The sequence below is a fragment of the Lichenostomus cassidix genome, chromosome 18 (assembly GCF_008360975.1).
Source record: "Lichenostomus cassidix isolate B80296 chromosome 18, HeHo_3.0, whole genome shotgun sequence".
In the NCBI taxonomy this organism is placed as follows: domain Eukaryota; kingdom Metazoa; phylum Chordata; class Aves; order Passeriformes; family Meliphagidae; genus Lichenostomus; species Lichenostomus cassidix.
In genome coordinates, this window is record NC_139498.1 from 4,668,252 (window position 1) to 4,685,899 (window position 17,648).

Here is a 17,648-nt window from a genome sequence, read left to right on the forward strand (position 1 = left end):
CAGCAACCTCCAAGAAAAACCTGTGGGGGAACTCTTGGCTGGAGTGGTGTGCCAAGCAGAGCTTTGGCTGCACTCCTGTGCTTCGTGACTCACAGACATGAGCACAGGCAGGACCCAACTGCTCCCAGCAGCAGAAAGAGGCAGAACTAAACACTTGGGTTGATTCAGAATTGGATAAGTAGCACTGGTCACTTAGCAACCTTCCCTTCTTGGAGAGATACAGATGGTTAAACACCTGCAGCAGCCTTCACACCACGGGCCAGATATTCTTTCGTGACTGTTTGGCACTCCAACAGCCTCTTCCATTTTACACACCTTCTTATGTTCCATCCCTTCAAAAGGGAGGAGAGTCGCCAATCAGTTGCTGTGAGGAAGGCTGGAGTAACCCATCCAGTCACAAGAGAAAGAGTTAAAATGAGTGCAAACACAGTCGCGGGCACTGAGAATTTTTCTTGCAAAAGTTTTTGTTAGAACTTCCTTTTATGTAAATATGCTGCCAGGAAATATCAATCTGCAATTCAGTATAACAATCACGTTTGGGCAGCTAGAAAGAATGTGAATAAAAAAAAAAGATACTCACTTGATACTCTCCCAAGTCACATCTGTTTGGTATGTTACGTATTGATGATTAGCAATCTATCAGCATCATATTCACTGCTTTTCCTGCTCCTCTGTTAATTTCATACAGAGCATAAAAATCAGAGATTAAAGAACCCCAATGCAGTGCTTTAGTGCTGCACACCACTGGGTAAGTTATGTTTGTTGTCATGTTTATCACTCGGTGCAATGGGCAGCTCATTGGCCTGTGTGAACAGAGCAGATCCCTTGTGCTGCACTGCCCTGCCTGTAAATCCAGGGATGACACTTTCCTTCCCTCTGTGGATCCACAGCCTGGCAATGAACGTGGCTAATGCATGGAGGATATTCTGAGGAGCACTATTTTGCAGAGCCTGAACAAAGCTGATGAGCTCCCACTCCTCTTTCTAGCAGCACCAAGTGTCATTCTCCGAACTGATGGCAAAAAATGAACAGTCAGACTGAGGGATTTCTTGACTCAGTGCATCTGAGAGTCCAAAAGCGAATGAGGAGTTACAAAGATTAGATATTTGCAAGAATATCAATAATATCTACTGTTGTGATCATAAATTTAAGCAAAACCCCTCAGCCCTTTAGTGTTCCAGAGTGCATTTAAACTCTTGTGCTTCAGGGAGAGTTTATAGATCTTACCCTGTCTTGGAAGATGGGAAAAACTTTTCCCCTAGAGTTCCTCAGACTACAATTGCCTGTTGTTTTCCTCTGAAGGCAGTAGTATAAACTCTTTCTGTGACAGATATGAGCTGCACAGGCACTGCACTGATCCAAAGCATTAACTCCCATGTTTCTGATCTGGAAATACTATCCATTCTATATAAAACTTCCTGCTTTCCTCCTTCATCGTATTTACCACATGAATGAGCCAGCAGAGAGGTTTAATCTCTCTCTTTTGAAAGACTGAAGACAGCACTGCAGCCTGATACTGATCTACTCAGGCTCCTTTATCTCTCTAATGGTCAATGCTGACATGTGCTTAAGGAGGCTGAGAAAACAATGACAAAATAAACGGTGGCTAAAGAAAAATAATTTGTGCCACCGATTAGATAGCTCAGGATTTCTGCACATTACTGAGTCCTCTGTGATCCACCCAGACACGATGGCTTTGGTTGGCTGGGCAGCTCACAGCAATTCTAAACGTCCTTGTTGGTTCAGCCACCCACTGACATTTTTCTGTCTGAACAGACATCATTTCAAGCACTTCTGCTGCTGTTATAGCAAATGTGTTTGTGGGTGAGTTAATCACCATGTGCTTGATTTTCAACCATTATGGCACAGAATCATAGAACCACTTAGACCAGAAAAGAACTTTAGGACCATCAAGTCCAACTGTGTGTCAATTTTATCTTCCTCAAGAAGGACACCTCTTTCATTGTAAGTACTCTTTATGTTTTATAAGTGTTATGACACCAAGGTTTAGGTGCTGTGGTTTGTGGTTTTTTTTCCCATCAACAATTTAATAACAAATTTTTGGGCATTTTAAGGTGTTTCCCTGCATGTGCACAAGGATGTGAGGCAATGCCTGAAATCACATCACTGACAGCCCTATGGAAGTCATGGCAGCAAAAAGTTGAAATGCACTTTGTGATGTCAGAAATCAAACTCTAGTTAGGCTTTACTCCTCCTACACAGTCAGATTCAGGTAGAGAATTCTGGGATCCTTACACAGGTTGTCACTCTCCTGTTGTACCTTGTGTTACTGGTGCTCAGTTTTTAAGGAATTGTGGCTTTTTCCCCATGGTAATGTTGTGATCAAAACCCTTAGCAACCAAGCACTTCACACTTCCAGATACATGTTTACATGGTTATGAGATAAAAATATAAAGAAAAAAAAAAGAGTAGGAGCTAATTAAAGATGCTTCAGGGCTTAACTCGACTAGCTGTATAAAAAGATGTTTCTTTTTAAAGCACTTATAAAAATCTTAAACTTTCATAAAGAAGTTATGCTGAACCATTTGTGGTGACACACTAAAATGTGATTTATCATCCTCTACAGCTCTCCATACAGCCAGTACATGAAGGCATCTGTCAGGTTTGCTCTTAGGACAGAAACAGACCTCATGGTTTAGATGCCAAATTATATTTGACATTTAATTTACCATTCCGTGAAGCTGTAATATTTCACCTAAGCAGAAGAGGAAGCAAACAGCAGGAAATTCCATTTGCCAACAAGAAATGCCAGCTCTCCTTGCTCTCAATAATCAGGTGTCTGAAGTACTGCATTATTGACCATAACAGAGTACATCTACACATGATGAATGCGACGGAATGGAGAGGATATTTTGTAGGTAGAAGTGAAGGAATAAGGCACATCACAAGAATGAGTGTCATGGTTCTTAACTGTTTGTCTTGATTTGGTTTGGAGCAGCAGCACTGCCAGACAGATCAAGCTCAGAGCAAGTCTTAATTCCAGTATCAGCAGATTTAAACCAGTCCTGGAGCAGGAGCAGGGACTGGGTTTTTCATACAGTGGGACAAGGAGCAAGTGCAGCCACAGACTCTTTAACATCAAATTTTTTCACAGCCACTGTGCCTGAATCTTTTGTGAAACTTTGAAAGGCAAAGCTGGAGATGTTTGCAAGAACTTCATGTACGGCAAAGAAAACAACAAAAAAATTCACTGTGAGCATTCCTCAGCAAAGGAAAACTGCAAACTTCTCCCAGGAAGACTCAGGAAATGAACATGACCACAGTTATGCCATATTTGTTCCATACTTGTAGCTGCCAAAGTGATTTGGATATTCTGAGCCAACTAAGTGAAGTTTTCATTAATGGAGGACATAAAACTACTCTTACAGAGCACATTAAAATTAATTTGCCTTCAAGAGCAAAAAACTAAAGGCAAAAAGATTCAAAATCAAATAAATCATCAATTACAAAGAAGCTGTGTTTAGACTAGGATTCCATGGGACTCTGTAGTAAATCAGGTTTCAAAATGACCATTTTCTCTACCTGCAGAAAAAATCTTTGAATTTTGTTGTTGCACCAGGGTTAGGCTCTGGTGTCAGTGCAAGTGGTGCTGCAGGTGGGCACTGAATGGATTCAGAAATGCTTTCTTTAAACAGTAAAATACTGTTGGTTACTCTCCTTTCATGCAAACTGTTAATCTGGATTTTTTTATTCTTATTAACCAATCAAATAAATGTGAACCATCTGTGAGACAATAATAGAAATGACTTATTGTACCCTTACTCAGTTTTGCTTTATCTCTCAGTGGCTACCAGCTCAGCCCATTTATTTAGACATTTGCTCGTGCTGTCGTGCAGAAGGGAAATGGGTTGGGCTAGTTTAATTCCAGGATGTGTGAGAGGAGGGCAATCATTGCAGACACTCAGGCAGCTCCATGGCTGTGGCTTTACCTCGGAAGTTATTGAATTTCTTAGGCCTGATCTAGTCAAACAAGCTTGACAGGAAACACACAGTTATTAACAGCCACAAATATGTATTAGATAGCAGCTCCTCTTGCTTATGTCAAGGTATTTCACAAAGAGAGCAACTTGACAAATAAAAATGCTGAGATGCAAATGATTTTTAAAAGGGTAACCACAATGCAGTATCAGCATCAGGAACAAAACTCAATTTCCTGATTCCCAGTCCAACCCTTTATCATCTATACACATCATATATATATATATATATATATATGCAAGTAAAAAAAAAAAAAAAAAGATATAAATATATATTTAACTTGCTCTGTTGGATGTTCCCCTCCCCGAGCTAGGTGGGCCAATACAGCTGCACCTCACCCTACATTAATACCAAATCACTTTGCAAATGGTGTCTCTTTGATTGGACTGTACTGGATAAATCAGCCTGTGAATAACAAAGAAAACAGGTTTCGATATTTATAGTTATCATGAAGAATTTAGTGATGGCAGTACAGTATATCACCGACATTAATTTCATTAGATATAAATTGTACCAGCATGACATTGATATATTATAATTAAAACTAATGATCCATTGATTCCCATCCAGAAATCCAGTTAAGATGACAAATATTCTCCTAGAACAGACCAATGAATAAATATTAAAAGCATACAAAAGTCTGGGAGGTAAATTCTGCATTCAGCTATGCCAAGGTTCATATGCCAGTAATATTATTTAAGTGGGGACTAGAGCATGAATAAAGGGAGAGTTTGGGATGATTTGGAAGCTCACTGTGTCAGAAGCAGCACACCACCAATTCCCATGAGAAATTTACTGCAAGATAGGAACTATCAGAGGAATTTCAAGCTGCAAAGGGGAACCTCTGCTGCTCCTCACCCAAATTTACAAATATCTACAGAGATTAGAACTATTCTGATGGAAGGAGGAAGTAATCTTATTTGAAGAGTTTTCCAAATGCCATTTCAATGTCAGCCATACTCAGACTCCTCCATGATCACATCAGCTCTTTCTGAGAAAAAAAAGCTGCTGGTGGCTACCTAAGATCCAGTGCTAATAACCCCTAAGTGCTTAGCCCCACTTTAGCAGAAGAAAATGAAAGGGAACAGCAGGAATTCCTTGAAGAAAGTGACTGAATCCACCAAAAATGCATTTTCTTTCATTGTTTACTTTAAGTGTCATTCAGGACAAAGGACAATGCAGATTCTTCTTTCCTCCCAGATAAAGATTCACCAGTCTCATGTGCGCTCTAGACACAATTACTCATATCTCTCGCTGTCCTTTGCTTTTGTTACATGATTTTCCTACAGTTAGACCTTAAAAGAATTGACCCTCCTTTCACCACAAACTGGAGAGACAACTTCTGAATGCTTAATAAATGCAGTAAAAGCAGATTAGACAGAGCTTTTAAACCCAACAGCAGGAGCATCATCTGGATTTCAGCAGTTCTAGTGTTGCCTTGTCAATGGAAACAGTTAGATTAGTCAAATTTTCAGAAGTTTAGAAAAACTTCTATTGATTTGCATCAGTATATGAGTATTTGTTGTAGGTCTAACACATCCTGACAACCCTTTGTTTAAAACATTTGTTTGGCTGAGATGGCCACAAGGTGGGGAAACAAACCCCATAGAATTTCTATCCAGTCCTGGGTAAAATAGTGATTAAATCCCAAATCTTCACAGAGGGATTGAGCTGATTTAGGACCTCCATTTCCCATTAGTCAGAGTAGGATCTGTGAACATCTTTACCTTTAGCAAACACACATCTCTCCTCACCCGTTTGAAATCAGACGTGTTTTGCCTCCTCTTGCTGCCTCAAGAAAAGAACAATTTCCCATTTTCCCATTCCCACCTCTTTGCCTACCTGGAGCCAAATCCCCTCATTTCCCCACTGCTCTGGCAGTGCAGAGATGGAGTGTGAGATAAGAAGAGCCCCTGTGTGACCAGAGACAAATGCAGAGCATCTCCTGAGGGGCAGGAAACACATGTGCCTTCACTAAACCCTTTTCTGCTGATTCATTGGGCCAATAAATACTGCTTTGAGGAGAGCACACGTTTAACTTACAAATTAGTGGATTACAGTAATATGTGTAACAACATATTAAATGAAGCATTAAGGAAATACAACCGAAATGACACATGATAAACTAAATAAGCATATATACAAATTTGATTTAATATGCTAGCTTCCTTTGCCCTCTGCCAGTCTGATTGCCTTTGCATAATCCATGTTTCTAATTATCCCCTGGTATGTCTTGCATATAAACAGCTAATTAGATAGTGTCCCTGTCAGCTATGAAGTATGTAATATCTGAAAAAAATACTCCTTTGGAAATTTAATTTAGGATAACAGATTGTGCTACCCAACTGAAGAATTAAAGCTTTCAGTTTACTAATATGTTTGTGCATTTAATATCAACCTCACACTATTATATTAGTGCCCCCAAATGCATCCAGGAGGTTTATTCTTTTTTTAAAAAATCATTCTGTCAGAGGCTTGTACAGTAATTACAGTAAGATGCTTAAGATCTAAAAATCACATTTTGGATGATGATTCTACATGCACATGAACTGTCTGCTAAATAATAATAAGTGCAAATAAGTGCACAATAAGTGCAAAATAAGTGCAAAATTCTCACCTGCAGCTCTAGAAACTGCAAGAGCACATAATTGGGAAGGGCTGGGTGGTGCTCTGTGCTCTACCTGCTCATAGCCAGATGTTCCAGGGAATGGGGATGTGCTGAGCCTGCCAGATGTGTCAGTTATTGCCCTGATCAATGCACACAGAGCACTTCCAAGACTGTCTTACATATTTAAAAAGAAGAAATTGGAGACCAAGGGGAACAAAATCCCAGTTTTGTGTTTTCCACCACGCCAGCTTCAGCCCTGGTGCAGCCTCACTGCAGAAGCAGCTCAGTATGTTCTGCTGTGTGTATCATACAGCCCATGTAAAGGGCAACAATGCTCATTTCAGAGTAATTATGGCTAATAAAATACTGGGATTGCAAAACAAGTTCTTATAAATAGCGCAGGAATAAGCATTAAAAAGATGGAAATTAAAATCTTTTCCATTCAGGGCGGAGGTAATTTTTAAGAGTAATTGTTTCCTGAGCTCACACTCCTTTTTAAGAGGTGTCCCAGGTGCACAAGGGATCATAGCTGTGACCTGCTCTGTGTCCCTGGTTCAGACTATTCCTATCCCCAGCAGCACATGGAAATGGGGGAGAGCAGCTTCCCTCAAGGAGGAATAATTCAAACCACAGGAAAGGACACACAGAGGAAAGTCTGCCACAGAACAGGGAACAGCCTGCACCTCCTGGGATGCAGAGGAATGTCTCAGTGTGCCCACAGCCAGCTAAAAGTCAGCGTGATTTGTCATCTTAAATTATTCATAAAAACATGATTTACGTTCTTAGTGGCAATCCAAGCAGCTCTGGATTTTTCCCCCTCTCCTGTACATTTGCTCATATGGAGACTTAATCCATGTTGTCTTTGCATTGTTGGGGTAAATATTACAGAATAAGCTTGCAGGGCATAAGCAAATTATTTAGTACAATTTCTATGGAATTTCTCAACTATTTAGAGCATAGTATGAATATAATTGGCTTTTTTTTTTTGGTAGCAGGCATTTGTTGTAACTGGGAAAACATAGCAGGACTTCTTAAAGTAATGTTAATGAAGCTTTGGGGACAGAACAATACCCCATGGCTCCTGGGTGTTGTTCACTAACTCATGCTCTTCTGTGCCAACATTTAAAACAACTTTATCTGGTCAGAATAAATGTGAGATCTTTGAATCTCATGCATAACTGCTTATTTTGTTATGGAAGCCTTCTCAAACACTTGGCTTCCCTCCATTCGAAAAGATGAAAAATATCTGTATACATCCTAGCTGTTTTCTGCTCTGCCCTTCGCTGCCAAGGCTGTGCTCCTCAAAGTCCCAACTTTACAGAGAATCCTTTCAGCATTAAATACATTCATACATTTTTAGGGAGCAATTGTTTACACCTGAGATACTAACTGGGAGTACCAGAATCTTCTGCAGTAGTCTAGGCTGGTTTATTAGCAATACATGTAAGAATTTCTGAGCATCCTCCATAAAACAATAAGGAATTCATAGAAAGAAGCCTTGCAGTAACATTTGGAAGGTGGCAATGAGCACAAACCATCTAGGACTGAGTTCTGGAGATGCCAGAGCCCCTGGAGTTCCCTCTGCATGTGCAATCAGGCAGCTAAAGACAACACCTTCCTGGCGAAGCATTTCCACTGGCAAACAGAGTGACAGCTTTTCCCACTTGTCTGAAGTATCTGCATATTACAGTCTTCTCCCCACATGAGGGAATTGATGCTTTTAATCTTGTAATATACCATAGCAACCAGCATTACTTGCACTAAATATATTTCTGTGATTATTTTGTATATCATCAGCCAGCCTGAATGAAAATGACAATGTCTAGAGATACTCTTTAGCTGATAGCTGTATTTATTCTGTATGTTTATGCACTGGCTGTCAAAACAGCTGTAAAATATGCATGGGAGGATGCAGATTCCTTAGAAACTCAGAAAAGTGAGATAGTCCAGTCTACCCCACTTTAGATATGTTTCACAGTGCCTGTGTATCTCCATTGATGTTTTTATTACAGTCTGAAGTCGGGAGGGTTTTTAAAGCTTTGTTGGATGTCAGTAAGAGGATCTCTATCTATCCAATTCACTTACCAATTTGTCTATTATTAAGTGTTCACCAGGCTGTAACAACTCCAGTAAAGTGGAGGGAATTCTAAGGGAGCCACGTGCTGTGGTTTGTTTTTTTCTTTTTTTCAAGCAGACCTAATATTTTTTCCCTGCTAAAGGCAAAGTTCCAAAAATATGATTCATCATTGTCTTTTGAATGTTGTTGCATGGAAAAGATCAAACTCAGGAAATCATGCAAGATTTTACCACATTATTGTACCTTGCATGCAAGGACTGCAAACTGCTATTCAGCTAAACTCCACCCTTTCTGCTTTGCTAAATATCTGCCTAGATCCTGGTTTAAGCATCACTCTGTTTATCACCAATATCAGGTTCAGAGTGCAGGGTCCTCACTGTGGTTTGGTGTTTGCAACCATCCACGTGCAAAAATTATTTTTACACATGTCCAGATCCACTGGCTGTACATATCAAAGAACCCTCTTTGTCCACATTGACCAACATTTACCCCAAATCAACCACAGAGCAGGAATCAAACACCACTCAGCCCAGCTGCCAAAATCCCCATCACAAGCTTGGGTAAATTCCCTGGGCTGCATTGAAGTTTTTCAGCAGTGAAGAGCAGGGTTTGATTTTCATGCAAAGCCACTCTGAGGCAGACGCTTGCCTGAGCAGCCCACACAGTCAAAGCCAGTGCTAATTACAAACCTTGCCTCTTCTGAATTCATTCTTCTGAATGAATAAGCATCTCTGCATCTGCTACGAGTCATGGTGCTAACAGTTTTGTCAGGTGCTTGTCTTCATTTAGCAGTGAAACCAGCCCAGCCCTGAGAGGAGGCTGCTCAGTTTGGATTGTGGCTACCTGGGAGATGCCTGAGAGCAGCAGCACAGGGGGAGAGTGCAGGATGTGGGGAAAAAGTAGTTTTGGTTGATAGGCATTCAGAGAAAGCTCAGAGCCCAAGCAGGTTCCTGTTCCTGAGTCTGTAATTTTTGTATGGAATTGTAATGAGAGTGGACACCCTCTGCTCTGTGGGGTGGAGCAGCATTGCCATGGATCAGGCACAGGCTGAGTTAACTCCTTTCTGCAGAAGAAACTCAAATTCTAAACACATTTCTGCTTTATTTCTAGATCATCTTCCATGTTCTCTCTCCTGGATAAATATATCCTCAAAACACTTCTCATAAAGAATCTGATTTTACTTAACCTGATGCTCCCAAAATAACATCTCCTTTTTTTCCTCCTTGATTCTGCACTTGGAAACTGTGCTTCAGCTCCAACATTCAAACACATTCTTAGCCTGTGGGAAACCATGCCATGTATTCTGCTCTTATGCAGAATCTGAAACAAAATGGTACTGGCCTTTTCTCCTGGCTGGTAGGAATAATCTATTAGGTGCACCCCAGGAAATCAGTTTTTAATGTGTAAAGGTGCAGTGTATTTTAGGCTGACAATGGGAGCAGAACACAGGAGGCAGAGTGGCAGATTCCCTTTTCTAATCACTTGTCTCAAGCTCTTTCTCAGGATACTCTGGGCAGTGCTTTTTTTGGGTGATTAAAATCACTCGAGATTGATAGATAAATGTGTAAAACTTGGAGGAATCTAAAAGTGAACCTGCTGTCAAGACACTTTACAGCATTACCTGAGGCATGCTCTACTTCTCTGGATATGCACTGCCTGTCATCACATATTGCTTAAATACTTTAATTCTTTATTGGTATCACAGTCCATGGAAACTTTTCTCATCATTCCTCCATTTGTGTCTTTGCTCCAGGATAATTATCCACTGCTCTGCTTCTCTCTGAGCTGCTTCACTGAGTTTCAGTCTGTCTTCGTGACAGATAAATTATTTTTCTCCTCTGCACAATCTTTGATCTGCCCTCGGATGCAGCTGGTAAGATCCTGACTCCTAATTTTGAGCCAGACTCCCATTTTAACTTACACAGTATTCCATGGTTTCTGCTCTTCCTGACTTTTTCCTGTTGCCAGCTAAACTGAAGCAGTCCTAGTGCTTGCAAGGAGGAAGGAAAGGTTTTCCCCTGTACTGCACCACAGCTCTGTGGGTGACTTCATGGGACAGAAGAAACCTTATTCTTGTTTAGCTACAATTCTAAATGCTCTGCCTTTTAATCTTTCTGTAAGATACTCCAGCTGGCCTCCAGGCCCCGCTGATTTGTAAGATACTCCAGCTGGCCTCCAGGCCCCGCTGATTCCAGGCTCCTGGCAGCAGGAATTGGTACCTATTTCAGACAGGTGACATTCCCTCTGTACCAGCATCTCCCCACTCAGTCTTACATACAATAAAACTTGGACAGCTCCACTGCCTGAATGCTGACAGCTGTGAGAGAGAAAGGAGGAAAAGGAAAGCTTCAAAAAATTGCCTTGTGAGTTAAAACAAAATTATGAACGCTAGCATGTTATGTGAATTTAGGGCTAGGTCATCAAAAGAGCTAAACTCTTAGTTAAGCACCACAAAGAAGCGGCCAGATGTTTCTCTGCAGGTACTGAGCCCTCAGTTATGAACACTGAGCCCACCTAACCAGGCTTTCCTGAAAGTCATTCCCCTTTGCTTCCCTTGAGTTTCTCAAATGTAATTAAACTGACATTAAAAAAAAATTCTAGTTATGAGATTTGTGAGCAATGTGACTGTTTTACAAGGAAAAAAAAAAAGCAGCAGCAAAGCAGCAGCATCTTTTTGGATATAAACCATCCCTTTCCAACACTGCACTGATAAGAGAATCACCAGTGGCACCCCTGGTGTCTTCAATCCACAATGACAGCACAGCTGTAGTGACCAGAGGAAATGTGGGAAATGTCCCAGCTCCTCCTCTAAGAGCCTGAGCCACTCTTTCAAGCCCAGCTGCTGCACTGGGAGTTTTAATGAGTTTGAAGTATTTCCATCGGTTTCTTTTCTTCTCTTTTCAAATAAGTTCAGGCTGTATCAGGCTGCCCCACTGAGAGCTAATCTGTCCAGCTCCCTGTCAATGCTCTCCAAGTGGATCAGAATAAAATATGAAATGAGAGCAGTGACCTGGGAGATTACAAGGAAGATTAATATCTGTGCTACAACACTTAGATGCATACATACATATAGATATGAAGGTATCTCAGGAAAAGCAGTGGCCATTGGCCTGCACTATAAACAAAATGTTGTATGATTAAAAAGAAAAGAATTCAAAAAAATGTGAAATTCTCTGCACTGAGGCTGAAAGGATTCATGCTGTGGCTGGGGATTTTAACAGCCTCAATCTCAGTACATTTAATTAAATTAAAATATATGCTGCAGATTTTCTATTTTTTTTGGTTTTTGTTTGTTGTTTTTGTCCCCAAAATATAAGAGTTTGCTCATGCGAAGCCAAATTCAACAACAAAAAAAAAATTGATATTATCATAGCAAAGACAAGGGCTTAGAATGACTAAGTAATTAATGAGGGCTCCTTGATTAAAGTCAATTTGCCTTCGAGATCATGACTTACAATGTGCCCTGGGCCTGCATTAATAACCCACCAGCACGTGGCTTATTTGGCTCTTTAATTATTTATAATTTTTATTGCTTGCTGAAACAAAGCAAGCTGAATGAGATTAATAAAATTATTTTCTTACTTAACTTATTAAAAGTAAAGAATGTCATTTCAGTGCAATCCTTGATCAATGGGAAGCAAACCCTCTGTTCTCCTCTGGCTTGTCTGGCTGGAATTTTTGCCTCTAAGATAAACAGGGACTCATCTGCTGGTCCTCAACCCAGAATACAAACAAGGGATCCAAATATCCTCACCAATGCCACATCCAGCCCTGGAGTGGGAACAAGGCAGGGAAATTGTGTTTTCAGGTTACAGCTCTGCAGTGGCCAAAGCAGCTGGGATGGAAAAGGGAATTTGAGCATCATTCCATGGTAGCACTTCATTTTAGGAAGCTGGCCATCAAAAGCAGAAGTGCCATTTGGAATTAAGGAAAATTCCCTCAAAACATCACAATTTAATTCTGCTTCTAAACTCTGGGCTGACATAAGTGGGTGCAGCTTTTCTTCTCCAAAATCACCTGCACCACCACAGCAAATGTACCTCTAATCAAAAGTGACTTTACTTAGATTCCACCTTTACAATCCTTAAAATGTCACACTTCTGAGATGTCAACCAGGGAACACTTTCACATATTCTTATCTAGCAAATGTATTATTTTTCCTCAGGAGTTATTGAATAAACTGTTTATTTTGAAATATACTTTGACATACTCATGCAATTTAAAGACATATTGTAAAATAGCATTTTCAAGACCAGAAAAAAACATATGATCCATGTAGAAAGATCTGTTTATAGTCACTGGTTTGAAATCCAGAAATACCTAAATTAAAAATACACAAAAAGAAAAAAGTACTTAGTGCAATTACAAGCATCAGGCTGGAGGTGTCCTTCCATATCTCCCTCAAGTGTAAAATTTCCTTTGTGAAATGACTTTGGTATCTCTGTGAAGGACATTGCTTCCTGCAAAAGCACCTACTAAGAGCTCCATTAATTGCAAGAAGAATGCATTTACAAAAAATAAAAATCTACCTGGGCAATAAAAACCTCATGTAATACATGCACATCAGCTCAAGTGAATTTGCATAGCTAGAAACAGCTGTTCAGAATACTGACAGACCCAAAGAATTTAGTATTCACCATCACCTTCCTCTGAAATATTTGATTAACCTAGAAAGACACAAATTCAATCAGACAAAGCCTGCAGAACCCATTCAGAGTAAGGCAAGCATTTGTGCTATTAATAAGACTAATTGCTATCAATCAATTTGTTTCACTAGCAGTGGAGATGAAAAACCTGGAGCAAAGTCAGGCTTTGCCTTCCAGAGCAGTCATTGGTACATGCTGATACTCCAGTTCACCCAGCAGTTTCAACAGGGTGATTCACCTGAACAAAATAAAAAACATGCAAAAGAAATCTTGTGAGTATTTGACCTCAAACATTCTCAGCTGGGAAAAATGCCTCAGCATGCAAAAGCAGAGTTTGAAGCCTAAGTAGAAAAGGCATTTTAATTTCATTGTTCCAGGTGAAGACAGTCAATACAGTCCCCCAGCTGCTCCTGAGGATCTGGGATTGCAGCTGGCAAAGGCTGATTGGAGATTGAGGTGTGGAAATGCAAAGGGCTTGGGTTTGTCTTGCTAAACCATCCTCCAGCACACCAACCACAACTCAAACCATCCCTGTGCCATCCTGCCAAACCTCCCAGGGCTGTACTCCATCCCTTCTGCTGAACTTGGCTCTGGGAATTCTCCTTTCAAACCAAACATCATCCTGCTGAATCCCTCTGGCATCCCTGTGGCTGGCAGTGTAACCACACTGGTGAATGGACTCAAGTGCACCACGGGGTGGATGAGCACCTGCAGCAGATTTATATCTTCCCTTGATATTAGAACACTAACAAGTTTAGTGCTCAAGAGTTGCAGGCTTCCCAGTGGCATCTTTATGAGGCCCAACTGACTCTCCACCAAAATTTATCTCTGCTTCAGCATGTTCCCCGAACCACAATCATAGACACAATAAATTTAAAGGCTCCTTTTTATGACACAGACACTTTTCAGTGCTTCCTTTACGTGGCACAGAGGGGACAGCACTCCTCTTATTTGGCAAAACTCTTTCTTGGTGCTCACAAAACATTCTGCACTTTGGAAAATACAGATGTTGAAGAGAAGAAAAGCAAGAAAACTAATCTGTTGGCTTAATTATCTCAGAGCCAGAAGCACAGGCACGTGTTTTCACCAACAGGGTCTTGATTTCTTCTGTTCATTCAAAACCCAGCAGTGAAACTTGCACACAATATTGCCAATATGGAATGATGTGCCATGGTAAAGTCCAAATGGCTCCTCCAAATTTCCAGCCAAGGGTGAATGTGGTCCATCACACACATCTTCACCTTGACCTCCAAAGTAATAACCTCCACTTAAGCAAGTAATCTGAAGAACTTCATAAAACCTGACCAGCTAATGTATTTTCACCTGAGACAGCTTCAGAAGGAGAATATATCACATTAGTGCTGAAGTTTGAGTTGAAGGAAGGTTTTAGCTGTAAACATAGCTGTTCAAAAGATAAATATTTAAACAGAGTCTTCATGTCAGAGTCTATAAAATATAATATTCACCACTTGGTTGTAAGCCAATGGGAAATTTTAACAGAGAATAGACTACTTCTTTTCACGGATATTTAAAGCAAATTAACAATGACAGTAATGTAATTTCCTTGGCACAACTCTTCTTCATTTCTTTTCAGCTGTCTCCTGCTAGAATCTTTAGAGAAGTTTAAACTGATTTCAAGAAATCCTTTAGAAAAAAACCCCTGCACTTTGCTATTATATATCTTTCAGGTGTTCACAGAAGTGCAGGAAAAAGAGCATTTGCATTTCCACTAAAATGCTCTGTTTATACAGAGCTGCAGATGGGAAATGACAACATACATTTTTCGGGACCATAAATATTTACTTTTACTGAACTGAAAAGCTGAAGTTTTTGGGCTGTGACCTGTTTCAGGCAACTTGTGCAGGAAAACTCTCACTTAAGTCTCCTGTAAGGAGGGAAGCCACTGAATAATGTCTGATACAAAGCCTAATTAAAGGGTGTTGCAAGTTCACAAAAAGTGAAGTTTGTAGTTTGAAACAGACTGCTTAAACATGGCTGGGGGGAATTCCTTCATGCTGCCCTGTTGTTATAATATTCACCATAATAAGATCAGCCTGCACAAAAAGAAGGAACTACTTCAACAGAACCCTTTCCAGAATTCCACTCAGTCCAGCAGCGGTTCTATGCTGCGACTAAATTCTTCTGAAAATACATGTCATTGCCTAAAATCATTGTTTCATATGTGAAAATCTATAAAATAAACTTGCGAATGGAGGATTCTTATCCACTGAGCCCAAAAAAGTTCTTTCCTGCAGATTCAGTTGTGTTGTGAGGGTCTTTCTTTTCTTCTAAAGCCTGATAAAAACACCTCTGAATTCAACTCTTGTCTTTGACTTCACTTTGGTAGTCCTTGGAAGATACACCCAGAGAATACTTGATTCAGAGCTATAAATCATAGATGTCATGGATGAAGCTGAGCTACAGCTTTCAGAGCCCACTGCACTGAATGGAGATTTATGCTGTTGGGGAAAGAACCTCTAAAGAATTTGGGCTTTGGGCTCTCTCCTCTCCAGCTCCTGCTATCTGCCACTGCAGATCCTGCTCAAGAGCCAGCCCATTCCTGCCATTCCCCCCCAAGTCACTCACAGCCCCTCTGAAATGTCTTTTCCAACAGCATCACCCCTGTTATTCACTGCCCAGCACTGCCTGTTTCAAAAGAAAGGGTCCTGGAGGAGCTTCTGATATTTTTACCTGCCTCTGTCGAGATATTTATGCTCCAAACCTCTGGGTCTTTGGGGAACCTTATGGTCCCACAATGCCTGACTGCATCCCTAATTCCCCAGCTCTGCTCCTAGCAATACTAATTAATACAGGTCTCGTCATGTGTGTTAGAGGACGATGTGAGGGAATTAAGTCTCTTGAAAGCAAGCTGACTTTTAGGGCTGTCTGCCAAGAAACCTAATTGCTGTAACCAATCATTTGCAGAAAATACAGAAAACCAGCTTGCTGGTAGAAACTGTGCTGGTCCATTGGAAGTGGAGGGGGAGGAGGGAAATCAAAGCAAGACAGTTTAGGTGAAGCCATTAAATAAAATGAAAACAATATTGGTAGATTTTGTAATATTTTTGTCTTAAATAATCAAATCTATTACTGTATTCTCAGAGGGGTTTTGTGTTTTTCTAATATCTCCATTTTTCATGCCAAGGTTACAGTTGACACAGCAGGAAGAAAGATGACATTTTTTGATCTCTTATTTTTAAGAAGAGTTTTGGGAAAGTTATCTCATGAAAATAATGCAAACTTCTGGCATAGGTACTTAAGTGAAGGCAGCTTCAGAGCTGCACTGCAAAAATCAAAGGAATTCCATCAAGATACTTCTTAATTTCTTATTATTGTCTAGTGTTGGATGAAATTTGCTTCAAATAAAGCGTACTCCATCCCAATAATGGAGTTTTTTTGGTCAGGGTTTTTCTGTTTGTTTTTCAAATTTCATCTTCAGGCAACACCTGGAAGTGGTACTAAGCAGCTGATGTTGCTTTTCAGGACTCACATCCAGGGCTGGTTCATTTTCCTTGGAGCTTTTGCAGTGCTTGGACTCTGCAGGCAACAGCTCAACCTTTGCCAGGTTTCTGTTCTGGTTAAAAAGCTTCATAATTCACTGAAACAACAGAGCAGGGATAGCAGTTCATGGTATTCCTGGACATATCTGCCTGAAGATAAGCTGCTCTCACAGGTGTTTTTATCCCATATTTTGTTATTGAGAAGTGGTACCAATTAAGATACAAGTGCAGCTATTTTAAAAACTTTTCTCTCCTCTCTGAATTATTGTATAAATAAATTTTCCATAAACCCCCTCTTAAAATAACTCAATTAATATAATAATTACCAAGTGCATTAACCATTCCATAATTAATAGCTCCAAATGCCCATATTTTCCTTGATGCAAATAAGCACCTATGTCAACAAAGTGCTAGCAGAGGGTGCTCTATTAAAGAAAGACATTAGGGGAGTTTCAGCTCTGTTTTTCCCTTCTCCTCTCAGCAGTCTCCATTAATATAATAAAACTCTCATTAGAAAATCATTAGTGTAAATGCAAATAAAGTTTTACATTGTTAATGTCCCCACCAGGTCCTTAATCACTTGCCAAGTCATGCTGCATTAGGTCTAACATTGATTACACATGATAAAGGGGATGACGTAGGAGATGCTGCATTACCTTAGGCTGAACTCTTCCCAGGACACGACAGGCTTTGTGTTCAAAACTATTTTTCTTTGTTGTTCAAGTGCTGTAATTTTAAAAGTCCTAACTGAAATACGAGGCTAAACTCTAGATTTCAGCCCTCCAGTTCCTGGATTCCTCTCCTGCCCTTCCCATGTT